Below are 15,448 nucleotides of genomic sequence, written 5' to 3' on the forward strand. Positions count from 1 at the left end.
CAGTGGCGGCGCTGCTTGCGGCTTCAAATGACTCCTGGCGGTGGCGGCGTTATCAGTATGGTAAGTCCCCCCGCTCCACCGGGCTCAGCGCTGCTTAAATGAGCCTCCTGGCGCTGGCGCAGCGTGGATAGAGCGCGCCGCCGCTGGGGCTGCCGGGAATAGAGGTCCCGTGATGGCGGCGACGCTGCTTATGGCTGCAAATGACTCCTGGCAGTGGCGGCGCTGCTTACGGCTTGAAATGACTCCTGGCGGTGGCGGCGTTATCAGTATGGTAAGTCCCCCCGCTCCGCCGGGCTCAGCGCTGCTTAAATGCGCCTCCTGGCACTGGCGCTGCGTGGATAGAGCGCGCCGCCACTGGGGCTGCCGGGAATAGAAGTCCCGTGATGGCGGCGACGCTGCTTATGGCTGCAAATGACTCCTGGCAGTGGCGGCGCTGCTTGCGGCTTCAAATGACTCCTGGCGGTGGCGGCGTTATCAGTATGGTAAGTCCCCCCGCACCGCCGGGCTCAGCACTGCTTAAATGCAATCTACTTATTTTTTACTAAAAACTGGAGGTAATCGTATGATCACACATTTATTTTGCACTTTGAGGAGCAAAGGAAAGTGAGACTGACAAACGGGATGTAAAAAAAGTTCTCTCTTCCTTTGGATCTGCGGCAGTTTACAACAAGTTTTGAAATGCTGACTCGGAGGCGTCCAAGTTTGGTCCAGGAAGGCTGGATCCTTGGCTGGTGTTGGGATAAGCACAGACTGTGTAATGTGTTCCATTTCAGACTCGGTGGATGTGCATTTATCTCATGTCCATAACCTTAAAACGTCTCTATGACTATGGACCTTTTGGTTTAAGTGTTGCCTGCTGTCTATATTGGGACGTACAGGTAGCACAGTCGTGCTCAGTCTTGCATGACTGTTGCCTCATAGGTGGCTGAAGTGGAGCCAGTCGGGGGTGGAGAGCCTACTTGAGGGTGGCTAGCAATGACTTTATTTGGCAAGCCGATCATGCAGAGAATGAGAAGGCTACTGTGATTGCTGCCTCAGCCTCTCGGGACTGCAGGGGGGAGGGGGGCGGCCGGGGCCACCGAAAGGAAATTACAGGCCCAATTAAAAAATGTTTAGATTTTAGTTTACTCCTCTCAAAATCAGAATGGTTGTATTAAAAATGCAGAAATGGCTGCTGTGTGTTATGGTCGCAAATTATACATTCTTTAATGTTCAACAATTAAACTCAGAAGCCACATAAATGTGATTTGCCTCAGTAGTTCATCCAGTGGGGAAGAAAGATGCTTGTGCGACCAGATAATGTCCTTGCGACACTGGGTCTGGTTTGATCCGTCAGATATCACGAGCTAATTATTACCATACGGTGGCTGTAATAATGGCAGGCCAGGCTTAGACATACAGGTGTTTCACTGCGTAGAAGGGGTGGGGAATGAGAAGAGGGAAGTAATGAGTCTTTGTTAGTGTGTGAGAGCGAGACGGAGGTGCAAATCTGTGTTTGTGTGTGTGTGACAGCGAGACAAAGTATGTATGTATTTACATGTGTGCAAAAGCCATATTGTTTCTGTTCGTATGTTTGAGTGGGAAATAGAAACACGCATACACAATGGGGGTGTGTGTGTGCAAGCAAGAGTGTGTGTGTGTGTGTGTGTGTGTGTGTATGTGTGTGTGTGTGTGTGTGTGTGAGAGAGAGAGAGAGAGAGAAATACAAATAGATTTTTTTTCATTCTCTAGCTAGGGGGTTAGTTTACCTCTGTAAATACCCTTATATGTCACCTTCCACATTCTGCCTAAGGTGGTATTGAAAAGTGTGGCCATACCCTTAAAATAGTGCAGCTCATGAACCTACAAGCAGTGTTTTTTTATTGCTACACATGGTTACATGAAACGCTTCGATAGCCACAGTCCCCAAATGTGAAGAGTAAGGTGTCGATTCCGATCCTGGAGAAACCGGGTACGAACCGTCGGACGGAGCATTTTCTCCGTCCGACTCGTACCCGGTTGTAAAACTTTACAAATATGAAAGTACGATTCGCACGGAAATACTATTTCCGTACGAATCGTACAAAACACTGACCGATGAAAATATACATACAAATGTGATCCGGGAAAGCGCCGACGTGACGTCGGGACGCATGCAGCCTGCGTTTCACGAACCAGGAAGTACGATTCGTACCCACAGCAGTCCGGACGGCAATATTTTTACGACACCCAAAAAGTGCTGGGAAAGCGAAGTACGCCGCGAAACGACCAGATATGGGTTCCCGGTATGCGCCGTACCCCCCCGTCCCCCGTAAGTACGCGCCGAACCCCCCCCAGCCCCCGCATGTACGCACCGTACCCCCACCCGTGTATGTACACCAGTGTACGTACGCACCGTACCCCCACCCGTGTATGTACACCAGTGTACGTACGCACCGTACCCCCACCTGTGTATGTACGCACCGTACCCCCACCAGTGTACGTATGCACCGTACCCCCACCAGTGTACGTACGGCGCGAACCCCCAGCGCTAGGCGCTGGGGGTTCGCGCCGTACATACACGGGTGGGGGTACGGTGCGTACGTACACTGGTGGGGGTACGGTGCGTACGTACACTGGTGGACATACACGGGTGGGGGTACGGTGCGTACGTACACTGGTGGTGGTACGGTGCGTACGTACACTGGTGTACATACACGGGTGGGGGTACGGTGCGTACATACACAGGTGGGGGTATGGTGCGTACGTACACTGGTGGGGGTACGGTGCGTACGTACACTGGTGTACATACACGGGTGGGGGTACGGTGCGTACATACACAGGTGGGGGTACGGTGCGTACGTACACTGGTGTACATACACGGGTGGGGGTACGGTGCGTACATACACAGGTGGGGGTACGGTGCGTACATGCGGGGGCTGGGGGGGTTCGGCGCGTACATACGGGGGCTGGGGGGGTGTTAGGCGCGTATGTGGGCACATGTCTCCATGGTTGCTATGGGAGTTCGGGGCGTACGGTGTTTTTTCCATACGGTTGTAACATCGGACGCACGGGACGGATCGTACTTGAGCGGTCGGACTTCACTTTTCACATTTGTACGGTAAATCGTCCGGGGACGTGTCAGACACATTTTCCGACCCGACGACGTGTGGGGAATTATTCCCAATGCGATTCGTATGGACTTTTTCCCATGCAAATCGTACTTGGCAGTTTGTACGGCACTTGTACGATTCGTACGGTAAAAAGTCCGGATACGAGTCGTACGGGGAAATTTTTTGCAGGATCGGAATCGGCACCTATGTGTGTGGGTCTTCCTGGGAGGTCGTGCCACTAGACAATGCACACACTGCAGGAGTGAAAGCGACCAGAGAATGTTTACTAACATGGTGCACTGCATGAGGCTGCATGCAGTGTTCACTATTTTGATATGAAAACGTTTAGCAGCCAGACATGCCCCCAAACATGCAGTCATGACTTGTCACTTCAAAGCAGCTGAACATATGTACTTATCCTTGCTTCTAGAACAACTATGCCATAACAGAGTGGTCATGCATGTGATTGCCCATGTATGTAGTCTTTGTGACATGTCTTGTTTGCTGTGGGTACCCGTTTCTATCAGAGAAACCACAAAATGTTAGTGACTGGCAGGCATATGGGCGAGAGAACTGCCTTCCCAGCAATTCTAGCGCCTACACATTCTAACTTCTACCTGCTGCAAGTGCTTTTTTTGCTGAGAACGCCGCCCAACCAAACTCCTGGTGAAAGTGCACACTGGGGGAGTGGGTGGAGGGGGAGTTCATTCGCACTGCCTACTACATCTATAGAAACACACGTGCCCTTGGAATGCAGGGACCATGCCCTGCTGCAGGCTGGCAGGTCTGCTGTCACACTCATCTGCTGGGCACCCGGTACTGCGGATGCATTCAAAGGAATATATGTCGTTACTACGCATTCCGTTGCAACGCATGCCTTTACCACGCATGCCTTTACCACGCATGCGTTACAACAAAATGTTTTTTCCTCGCATTGCCCTTACCTCGATCTTGCCTTTACCCCGCTTTTTCGTTTTTGGGGGGGACACCCCCCCAAGCCCCCTTTCTTCTTTGTTTTCCCTTTTGCTTAGGTCTTCGCCGACACTAACGATGGACTGACGCTTTTTTTTCCGACCAGTAAGACGTTTTTCCGTGATGACGTTGCTTGCGTGCTAAAGACGTCGTTGAAGCAATACGCGTTGTGAAGACGTTTACGAGGTAAGTGTACCGTTGTAAACGTATCGCGTAGAAAATGCTTCGTGGTAAAGGCTGTTTCCCCATTCAAAGGTGTAAACTGTACACAAGCACCCTTGCGCCTGCCAGTACAAATCCCCGTGCCAGGGACTCTGCTCACTACAGAAGGTGGCTTGAAATGCCGCACCTCCAGCCTGCGCGAGATCTGACTGACCAAGCCACCTTTCGATGTCTGTAATTGTGGCATGGGAGGAGGGGGGGCACTCTCTCCCTGCCGCATATCTGATGGAACCTCGTGCATGTAACGAACACCCCAGCGTGCCCCGTCTTTACTGCTGGGGTGAGCCTGTTTTTGCCAATTCACTCTGATCCGACGAGGCACACAGGTCAAACTGTGATCGCTTTGGCAATTCCGACAATATTAAATAAATGGCTTGTATTTTTCCTTCTTTTTTTTTTCTTGCATTGTGAGCAGCCCTCCTTTTAAATGTGCCTTTTCAGAGAGTGGCTTCCTGACTGTAAACCCAGCAGGTACAAGCAAATCTCCTTAAGAAGGGGGGGGGGGGGGGGGTCCCGCTATTACCACATTGCCACTAATTAATCTCCAAAACGCCTCGCGCTAGAGTAGTAACACAAGATCTTGGCGCGTGTGCTCGCAGTTGTGTTCAACCAGGACTTCTCTGTGATGCAGACGTGACCTCAATTTCCTATTATCACAGGTGCATTACATATCTTATAAAAGGTGGCTCCAAGCTTCAGCGAGGCCCCACCGGATACACCCATCGCCCAATAACGCACTAGCTGGAGTTTGTGAGCCCAGGGTTGTGCCGATTCCAGTGTATAAAACATCTGTATGGTCTAGAGCGCCTTATTCGTATTTATAGCAGCTATATATTTCCTCGTCATATGAATGCATTTTTAATGCCGGTGTTCCTGAAATATTCAAAACCTAAAACACCAAAAAGAACTATGGTTTGGAAGGCCCACCTCTTATATTTCGTAGCACTGTCCCTGGACAGCATGAAAAAATCTCATCATCGGTTTATTTTCATTGCAAGTTTCATCTACATTCAGAGGAAGAAACCAGAACAAGCATTTACAATGCAATGGTCTCGGCAATATTATTGGTAGAGCTATTGGTATTGCTCATTATTTTTTTATTATTTTTGTATCCCTAAATAAATGGCATTGTCATTTCTATTGGCATTAGCTTTTTTTCGCATATGTGATACCTATTGCATTAGCAGAGAGAGAGTGAGGTAGTGAGATAGAGAGAGAGAGTGAGGTATTGAAATAGAGAGTGAGGTAGTGAGAGAGAGTGAGGTAGATAGAGAGTGAGGTTGTGAGATAGAGAGTGAGGTAGATAGAGAGTGAGGTAGTGAGATAGAGAGAGTGAGGTAGTGAAAGAGTGAGGTAGTGAGGGAGAGGGATGTTGTGAGGTAGTGATATATAAGCATAGAGTGATGTTGTGATGTAGTGAGATAGAGAGAGAGGTAGTGAAAGAGAGAGTGAAAGTGAGTTAGTGAGGTAGTGAGATAGAGAGTGATTGAGGTAGTGAGTGAGAGAGAGTGAAGTTGTGAGGTTGTGAGCTAGAGAGTGAGGTAGTGATGTTTTGAGAGAGAGAAATTGTGAGATAGTGAGGTAGTGAGATAGAGTGGAGTAGTGAGGTAGAGAGAGTTATGTAGTGAGAGAGAGTGAGGTAGTGAAACAGTGATGTAGTGAGGGAGAGGGATGTTGTGAGGTAGTGAGATGTAAGCAGAGTGGTGTTGTGATGTAGTGAGATAGAGAGAGGTAGTGAAAGAAACAGTGAAAGTGAGTTAGTGAGATAGAAAGAGTGAGGTAGAGAGATAGAGAGTGAGTGATGTAGTGAGTTAGAGAGAGAGTGAAGTTGTGATATAGAGAGTGAGGTAGTGAGAGAGTGAGGTAGTGATCTTTTTAGAGAGAGAAGTAGTGAGATAGTGAGGTAGTGATATAGATAGAGGGGAGTAGTGATGTATAGAGAGTTATGTAGTGAGAGAGAGTGAGGTAGATAGAGAGTGAGGTAGTGAAAAAGTGAGTTAGTGAGTGAGAGGTATTTTCTGACATAGTGAGATAGAAACAGTGAGTGATGTTGTGAGGTAGTGAGATAGAGAAAGATTGAGGTAGTGAAAGAGAGTGAGGTAGTGAGGGATGTTGTGAGGTATTAAGATAGAAACAGAGAGTGATGTAGTGAAGTAGTGAGATAGAGTGAGGTAGTGAAAGAGTGAGTGTAAGTGACTTAGTGTATTTGAGAGAGAGAGTGAGGTAGTGAGATAGAGAGAGTGAATTAGTGAGTTAGAAAGAGAGAGTGAAGTTGTGAGGTAGTGAGAGAGTGATGTAGTGAAGTTTTGAGAGAGTGTGTTGTGATATAGTGAGGTAGTGAGAGTGAGATAGAAATAGAGAGTGATGTAGTGATAGAGAGTGAGGTAGTGAGATAGAGAGAGAGTGAAGTTTTTAAGTAGTGTGTTAGAGTGAGAGATAGTTACTGTGGTAGTGATATTGTGTTGCTGTGAGAAAGAGAGAGTTGAGTAGCGAGTTAGAGAGTGAGGTAGAGAGTTAGTGAGAGAGAGTGTAGTATAGTGAGAGATAGTGAGGTAGTGAGAGATAGTGAGGTAGTGAGAGAGAGAGAGAGTTAGGGAGAGAGAGTGACGTAGGGAGAGAGCCAACCCCACACACATACAGAACCACCCACACAGAGCCACACACATACAAAGTGTATCACCCAGACATACATACAGAGCCACACATACAGAGTCAGCCAGACACAGATAGAGAGCTATCCACACAAATATTCAGAGCTACAGACATCCACATACAGAGCCACTGACTTACACATACAGAGCTAGCCAGAGACATAGAGTCACTTAACACACATACCGAGCTAGCCACATAAAGATACTGAGCCATCTATACACACACAGAGGCACCTATGCACTTATTGAGCTACAGATACACTGAGCCACACACACGCACAGCTACACACATAGAACCACACAGACATACACAGACTTACACATACTGAGCCACACACACACAGAGCCACCAACACATACAGAGCCACACACACAGAGCACCACAAACACAGTTACACACAGAGCCACACACACATATCCAGCCTAAACTTAGGTACTCACAGACAGAGCTACTTCTAAATAGCGACACTTAGCCATAAAGCAATCTACACAGACACATGTGTACACACAGATCTATATACATTCACACAGTGCAATATAGAGTGACAAATATAAAGCTACACTTTTACACACACACAGAGCTATAGACTCACATACAGAGCTATTCATAGACCCACAGCTAAGCAGTGAGAAGTAGATAGTTAGCAGTAGAGTGTGTAATATTTGTTAGTTTGTTTTTAAGGTCTGATTTTTGCACGTAATGTATACATATTTGGTAATATGTATTTATACTGTTTGAGTTTATGCATATATATGTATATATGCATTTATAGTTTTGAAGAAGAAATACATTTTTATTGCTTGTAAATAATGAGTAATGAAAAGTGTTTAACATCTTTTATTAATTAGAATTATTATATACATTGGTAAACATTATTTAAAGATTACATTTGTGTTATGTTCTAATGACGTTTTTGTAAGATTAAGCGATTATTTCTAGAATGCATCCAATTCTAAATATAACATGTACATTTTTTGGCAAGTGCTGCATGAGAGCTTCTGCAAAGTCTTCTACGCCTGTTGGTATATTGAGGTAGTCCATTACAATAGTATTTTCGATGTCCATGGATTTAAAAAGTTCAGTGTCTTGTATTTGTACCGTTATGGTACTTTTTTCCTGCGTGGTATTTTCAATTCCATATATTGTAATAGTAATTTTTTCAAAAGGTGGTTCTATTATCTGCAAAGACAAAACATAATTGTTAATAGAGGCATATAGTGTGCATTTTCATTATATTTAGTTATTGGAGTAGTATAGATGTTAAGTGACATAGAAAGTGATAGATATAAAGAGAGAGAGTGAGGTAGTGAGATAGAGAGAGTGAGGTACTTTTTTAGAGGGAGATAGTGAAGTTGTGAGGTATTGAGATAGAGAGTGAGGTAGTGATAGAGTGATGTAGTGATGTTTTGAGAGAGAAATGTTGTAAGATAGTGAGGTAGTATTGAGTTAGAGATATTTATTGAGAGAGTGAGTTAGAGAGAGTGAGTGATGTATATTTGAGTGAGGTAGTGAAAGTGAGAGAGTGAAGGAGTGAAGGAGTGAGATAGAAAGAAATAGAGTGAGGTAGTGAGATAGAGAGAGAGTGAGGTAGTGAGATAGATAGAGAGTGAAGTTGTGACGTAGTGACATAGAGAGTGAGGTAGTAAGATAGAGAGTGAGGTTGTGAGAGAGTGAGGTAGTGAGAGATAGTGATGTAATGATGTATTGAGAGAGAGAGTTAGTGAAGTAGTGAGATAGTGATGTTGTGATATAGAGATAGTGGTGTAGTGATGTAGATAGAGTTAGGTAGAGAGAGAGAGTGAGTTAGTAAGAAAGAGTGATTGAGATAGTGAGAGAGAGAGAGAGAGAGAGAGAGAGAGAGAGAGAGAGGTAGTGAGAGAATGAGGTAGTGAGAGAGAGAGGTAGAGAGATAGTGAGGTAGTTTTAGAGAGAGAATCAACTACATAGACATATAGACCTAGTCACATAGATGTAGACATACACTATGTCATTGATCTACACATACAGAGCCACCCATACACACATACAGAGCTACTCACACACATATACAGAGCCATACAGATACAGAGCCACACACATACACAGTCACCCACATACAAATACAGAGCCACCCAACATACCTACTGAGGCATTCACATATACATAGTGAGAGAGAGAGGTAGAGAGATAGTGACGTAGTTTTAGAGAGAGAATCAACCACATAGACATTTAGACCTAGTCACATAGATGTAGACATACACTATGTCATTGACCCACACATACAGAGCCACCCATATACACATACAGAGCTACTCACACACATATACAGAGCCATACAGATACAGAGCCACACACATACACAGTCACCCACATACGCATACAGAGCCACCCAACATACATACTGAGGCATTCACTTATACATAGAGAGTTACCCATACACATATAGAGACACCGAAAAACACACACAGAGGCACCCATGCACCCATTGAGCTACGCATACATTGAGCTACACACACACAAAGCCACACATACACATAGAGCCACACAGGTACAAAAATAAAAACATTTTTTTACTTACTTCTATATGTGTATTCCGAGTAGTATTTAACATTTTTTCATTATTAAATTTGTGGACGGTCAAGTGTGTCATTTTGACATAAGTTCCAAGTGTGATTGGGAATTCCGTCGCATTTCTCCACAATGTTATTTTAACAGAGTCTGTCGTGTCAATAACTGTAATAGATTTTAATTTTGTTTCTTGTCCTGCCACAAAAATGTTTTTAGTTTCTTCTTCCTGTAAAATATAAAGCAAATATTAGTATTATTTTTTTTGTATATATAGTGTCAGTATAGCAGACAGAGTGCGGTGCAGACAGAGTGCGGTGCAGACAGAGTGCGGTGCAGACAGAGTGCGGTGCAGACAGAGTGCGGTGCAGACAGAGTGTTGTGCAGACAGAGTGAGGTGCAGACAGAGTGAGGTGCAGACAGAGTGAGGTGCAGACAGAGTGAGGTGTAGAGAGAGTGTGTTGTAAAGAGAGTGTAGTGAAGAGAGAATGTGTTGAAGACAGTGTGGCGTAGAGAGAGTGTGGGTAATAGAGAGTTGTGAAGAAAGAGTGTGGTGCAGAGAGAGTGTTTGAAGAGAGAGTGTTTAAGAAAGTTTTGTGATGCGAGAGTGTGGTGCATAGAGTGTTTTTGTAAGAGTGTGTTGGAGAGCAAGTGTGTTGGAGAGCGAGAGTGTTGGAGAGCGATTGTGTTGGAGAGCGATTGTGTTGGAGAGCTATTGTGTGGAAGAGAGTATGGTGAAGAGAGTGGTGTGGGGAAGAGAGTGGTGTGGGGAAGAGAGTGGTGGTGCGGAAGAGAGTGGGGTGGGGAAGAGAGTGGTGTGGGGAAGAGAGTGGTGTGGGGAAGAGAGTGGTGTGGGGAAGAGAGTGGTGTGGGGAAGAGAGTGGTGTGGGGAAGAGTGTTTGGGGAAGAGAGTGTGGGGAAGAGAGTGTGAGGAAGAGAGTGTGGGGAAGAGAGTGTGGGGAAGAGTGTTTGGGGAAGAGAGTGTGGGGAAGAGAGTTTTGGGAAGAGAGTGTGGGGAAGAGATAGTGGGGAAGAGAGTGTGTGGGAAGAGAGTGGTGGTGCGGAAGAGAGTGGGGTGGGGAAGAGAGTGGTGTGGGGAAGAGAGTGGTGGTGCGGAAGAGAGTGGGGTGGGGAAGAGAGTGGTGTGGGGAAGAGAGTGGTGTGGGGAAGAGAGTGGTGTGGGGAAGAGAGTGGTGTGGGGAAGAGTGTTTGGGGAAGAGAGTGTGGGGAAGAGAGTGTGAGGAAGAGAGTGTGGGGAAGAGAGTGTGGGGAAGAGTGTTTGGGGAAGAGAGTGTGGGGAAGAGAGTGTGGGGAAGAGAGTGTGGGGAAGAGAGTGTGTGGGAAGAGAGTGTGTGGGAAGAGAGTGTTTGGGAAGAGAGTGTTTGGGAAGAGAGTGTGTGGGAAGAGAGTGTGTGGGAAGAAAGTGTGTGGGAAGAGAGTGTGTGGGAAGAGAATTTTTTGGTAGAGAGTGTGTGGGAAGAGAGTGTGTGGGAAGAGAGTGTGTGGGAAGAGAGTATGTGGGAAGAGAGTGTTTTGGACGAAATTATGTGTGAAGAGAGTGTGTTGGAAGAGTCTGTTGTAGAATAGAGTGTGGGGGAAGAGAGTGTGTGGGAAGAGAGTTTGTGGAAAGATCGGGTGTGGGAAGAGTGTGTGGGGTTAGAGAGTGTGGGGGAAGAGAGTGTGAAGGGAGAGAGTGTGTGGGAAGAGAGTGTGTGGGAATAGTGTGGGAAGAGAGTGTTGTGCATAGAGAGTGTTGTCCTGAGATATTTTGTTGCTGAGAGAGTGTTTTGAAGAGTGTGCGAGTATTGAATAGTTTCTGTGAAATCTTTATTAACTTTGTAACTCTATATTGTACTTATAAAAATACCTCAGATATTGTCCCCGATATGGTCATTAATGTCCATAATTTGGCTTCTCTTATTGTTTTAATAGGTGATACTGGTGGAGCTGGTGGCTTTAGTATGTTTTTTGCTTCTTGTAGGATTTCACTTGGAAGCGTTAAAGGTAGCATCCTTGATATTTTTGTATGTTTGGTCAATAGAACAACATTGTTCTTGGCCAGGAAATTCCTTATAATAATTCCATGTCCTTGTTTGGTTTGATTGTAAAAATCGTTGTTATAGCAAGTGGCTTTAATAGAACCAATTTCATCTGCTAGTGCAAGGTGGTACAAGTTTTTGTTTTCTTGCTTAGCATTTCGGTAGTGTGTTTGTTGAGAACATGTTAAAATATTTGCTCTTATTGCCCTCTGTAAAGGTTTGCTCTCCTCTTGTTTTCCCATCTTAATTTCTTGTATAGAAATCATCTGAAATTAGAATAAATTGTGAGTATACATTTTGGATATAACTGTTGAAAAATTTTACTTTATCCCAAACTAACATATAAAATTATACAACATGCTTATTAAATAGAGAGAGTTATGTAGTGAGAGAGAGTGAGGTAGATACGAGAGTGAGGTAGTGAGAGACAGAGAGAGTGAGGTATTGAAAGAGTGATGTAGTGAGGGTGAGCAATGTTGTGAGGTAGTGAGATAGAAACAGAGAGTGATGTTGTGAGGTAGTGAGAGAGTGAGTTAGTGAAAGTGACAGTGTAAGTTATTTAGTGTGATAGAGAGATTGAGAGAGTGAGGTAGTGAGATAGAGAGAGAGTGATGTAGTGTGTTAGAGAGAGTGAAGTTGTGAGGTAGTGAGATAGATAGTGTTTTAGTGAGTGAGTGATGTAGTGTACGTTTCAGAGAGTGAGTCGTGATATAGTGAGGTAGTGAGAGTGAGATAGTGAGATAGAAATAGATAGAGTGATGTAGTGAGATAGAGAGATAGTGAGGTATTGAGTTAGAGAGTGAAGTTGTGAGGTATTGTGTTAGAGAGTGATGAAGTGTGAGAGTGAGGTATGTAGAGTTATTGAGGTATTGAGTGAGATAGTTAGTGATGTAGTGTTATTGTGATGCTGTGATATAGAGAGAGTTGAGTAGTGAGGTAGAGAGTGAGGTAGAGAGAGTGATTGAGTTAGTGAGAGAGAGAGTGAGGTAGTGAGAGAGAGTTAGGGAGAGAGAGAGTGAGGTAGTGATAGAGAGAGAGCCAACCACACACACATACAGACCCACACAGACAGAGCCACACACACACACCAAGGTGCCAATTACGATCCGGCAAAAAAATTCCCCGTGCGACTCGTATCCGGTCTTTTTACCGTACGAATCGTACAAGTGCCGTACAAACTGCCAATTACGATTCGCATGGTAAAAAGACCATACGAACCGCATCGGGAATGAGTCCCCACACGTCCTTGAGTCGGAAATTGTGTCCGACACGTCCTCGGACTATTTACCGTACAAATGTGAAAGGTGAAGTCCGACCGAGGAATCACGATCCATCCCGTGCGTCCGATGTTACAACCGGACGGAAAAAACACCGTCCGCACCGAACTCCCATAGCAACCATGGAGACATGTGCCCGCATACGCGCCCAACACTCCCCCCAGCCCCCGTACGTTCGAGTCGTACCCCCCCGTGTATGGACACCCGTGTATGTACGGACCGTACCCCCACCCCAACCGTGTATGTACGGACCGTACCCCCACCCCAACCGAGTATGTACGGACCGTACCCCCACCCCAACCGTGTATGTACGGACCGTACCCTCACCCGCGTACGTATGGAGCGTACCCCCACCACAACCGTGTATGTACGGACCGTACCCACACCCCAACCGTGTATGTACGGACCGTACCCCCACCCCAACCGTGTATGTACGGACCGTACCCCCACCCCAACCGTGTATGTACGGACCGTACCCCCACCCCAAACGAGTATGTACGGACCGTACCTCCACCCCAACCGTGCATGTACGGACCGTACCCTCACCCGCGTACGTATGGAGCGTACCCCCACCACAACCGTGTATGTACGGACCGTACCCACACCCGCGTACGTATGGAGCGCACCCCCACCCCAACCGTGTATGTACGGACCGTACCCCAACTGTGTATGTACGGACCGTACCCCCACCCCAACCGTGTATGTACGGACCGTACCCCCACCCCAACCGTGTATGTACGGACCGTACCCACACCCGTGTACGTATGGAGCGTACCCCCACCCCAACCGTGTATGTACGGACCGTACCCACACCCGCGTACGTATGGAGCGCACCCCCACCACAACCGTGTATGTACGGACCGTACCCACACCCGCGTACGTATGGAGTGTACCCCCACCCCAACCGTGTATGTACGGACCGTACCCACACCCGCGTACGTATGGAGCGCACCCCCACCCCAACCGTGTATGTACGGACCGTACCCCCACCCCAACCGTGTATGTACGGACCGTACCCACACCCGCGTACGTATGGAGCGTACACCCACCACAACCGTGTATGTACGGACCGTACCCACACCCGCACCCGTGTATGTACGGAGCGTACCCACACCCGCGTACGTATGGAGCGTACCCCCACCACAACCTCCTAAGTACGGAGCGCACCCCAGGCCCCAACATCACGACCGCAAGTACGAGTCGTACCAAGCCACACACAAGGACAGCACCGTACAACCAAATGGCCCATGTACACACCGTACACACGCTAAAAACGCACGTACACAACCAGGACAAAACAAAACAACACAAGAATACACCATTCGAATGGCACAAAGCCACTAAACATGTCCAACAACCACTAAAATAACACATTCACTGACCTGCAACTGCCAAAAACAAACAGAGGCCCAATACACCACCACTCCTTATAACACACCCACCCAAACTTCAAACACAGCCACACCCACCAATGGACCAATAAAAAGGGCCCACACACACAAACCATGAGCCTTTGCAACAGACTCACTGCTGCCAGACCCCACAGACAACCTACAGCACCATACTACAAGCTACACCACACCTTACACTTGCACACCTTCACACAACCACCTTCACAAACACCCCCTCATCACATTCACACACACACACACCAGCACAACCACACCCACACACCCACAACCATCCACCCCCCCCCATCCACACCCCTCACCATGCCCACTACCAAGAATCCAAAGTTCAGTAACCGAGAGTTGGAGGTTCTAGTCGATGAAATCCTCAGAGTCGAGCCACAGCTCTTTGGAACATTGGTCAGAAACACCAGCATGTCAGCAAAAACAGCCATGTGGCAGACCATCATCGATGCTGTGAATGCTGTTGCGGACACCAGAAGGACCAGGCAGGAATGCCAATCCAGGTGGTACGATCTGCAGAGGAGGGTCCGAGCGAAGATGCTGGAGGAACACAACCAGGCCAACGCCACTGGAGGAGGGCCCTCCCGCAGACCCGTACACTACCAGCCCTGGGAGGAGAGGGTGATGGCCATACAGCCGGTGGAGTCAGTCGAAGGATTAGGAGGACTCCGAGACCCGGGTGAGTACACAAGCAACGCACCTCACATGGGGGGAACCTCATCCACAACCAAAATCACTAACAGGCACGCAACCCCCCCAAACAATCGCATTACTCAACCACACTCCATGAACACGCACATGCCACTGCCGCCACCATGCCCCATGCACCCAGCTGGACAATGTCAAGTCACAGGCCACAGAACACACCAACACATGACACGGTAACCCGGATGGCGGGAGGGTGGGCCCCAAAAATCACACAGTGCAACTCAGAAGCAGACAACAATGCCCCCTGCCCATATGGCCTAGGTCACAGCCAGACAAACAGTGTGTACCCACACAGGAAAGACTCGCCAGCAAATGGCGGACGCCTTGCATCAACGCATGGGGGTGAAGGCACTGTTTTGCACATGACAGCAGCTAATGAACAGCCAACATTGTGAAAGAGTGGCAGCACACACCACCACAGCAGCAGCGCACAGACACACACTACACCCAATGGGTGCCTGGAGATCAGAAACAAACGCACATCAACAAGTCAAGGGCCATTCAAAGATCTGCTAACAGTGTGTGCCCAGGAAGCTGGGCTGAGGTGACAG

At 47.3% G+C, this 15,448-nt stretch overlaps 1 long non-coding RNA gene across 1 annotated transcript in view; it reads right to left on the minus strand.

The window, feature by feature from the left end:
- Positions 1-11,707: 11,707 nt before the first annotated feature.
- LOC146811421 (uncharacterized) overlaps positions 11,708-15,448 on the minus strand; it is a 47,678-nt gene continuing 43,937 nt past the window's right edge. Inside the window, exon 3 of the long non-coding RNA XR_014965825.1 lies at positions 11,708-11,766. This is a non-coding gene — a long non-coding RNA (uncharacterized LOC146811421). The remainder of the gene's footprint in view (positions 11,767-15,448) is intronic.

The sequence above is a fragment of the Triturus cristatus genome, chromosome 7 (genome assembly GCF_964204655.1).
Source record: "Triturus cristatus chromosome 7, aTriCri1.1, whole genome shotgun sequence".
In the NCBI taxonomy this organism is placed as follows: Eukaryota; Metazoa; Chordata; class Amphibia; order Caudata; family Salamandridae; genus Triturus; species Triturus cristatus.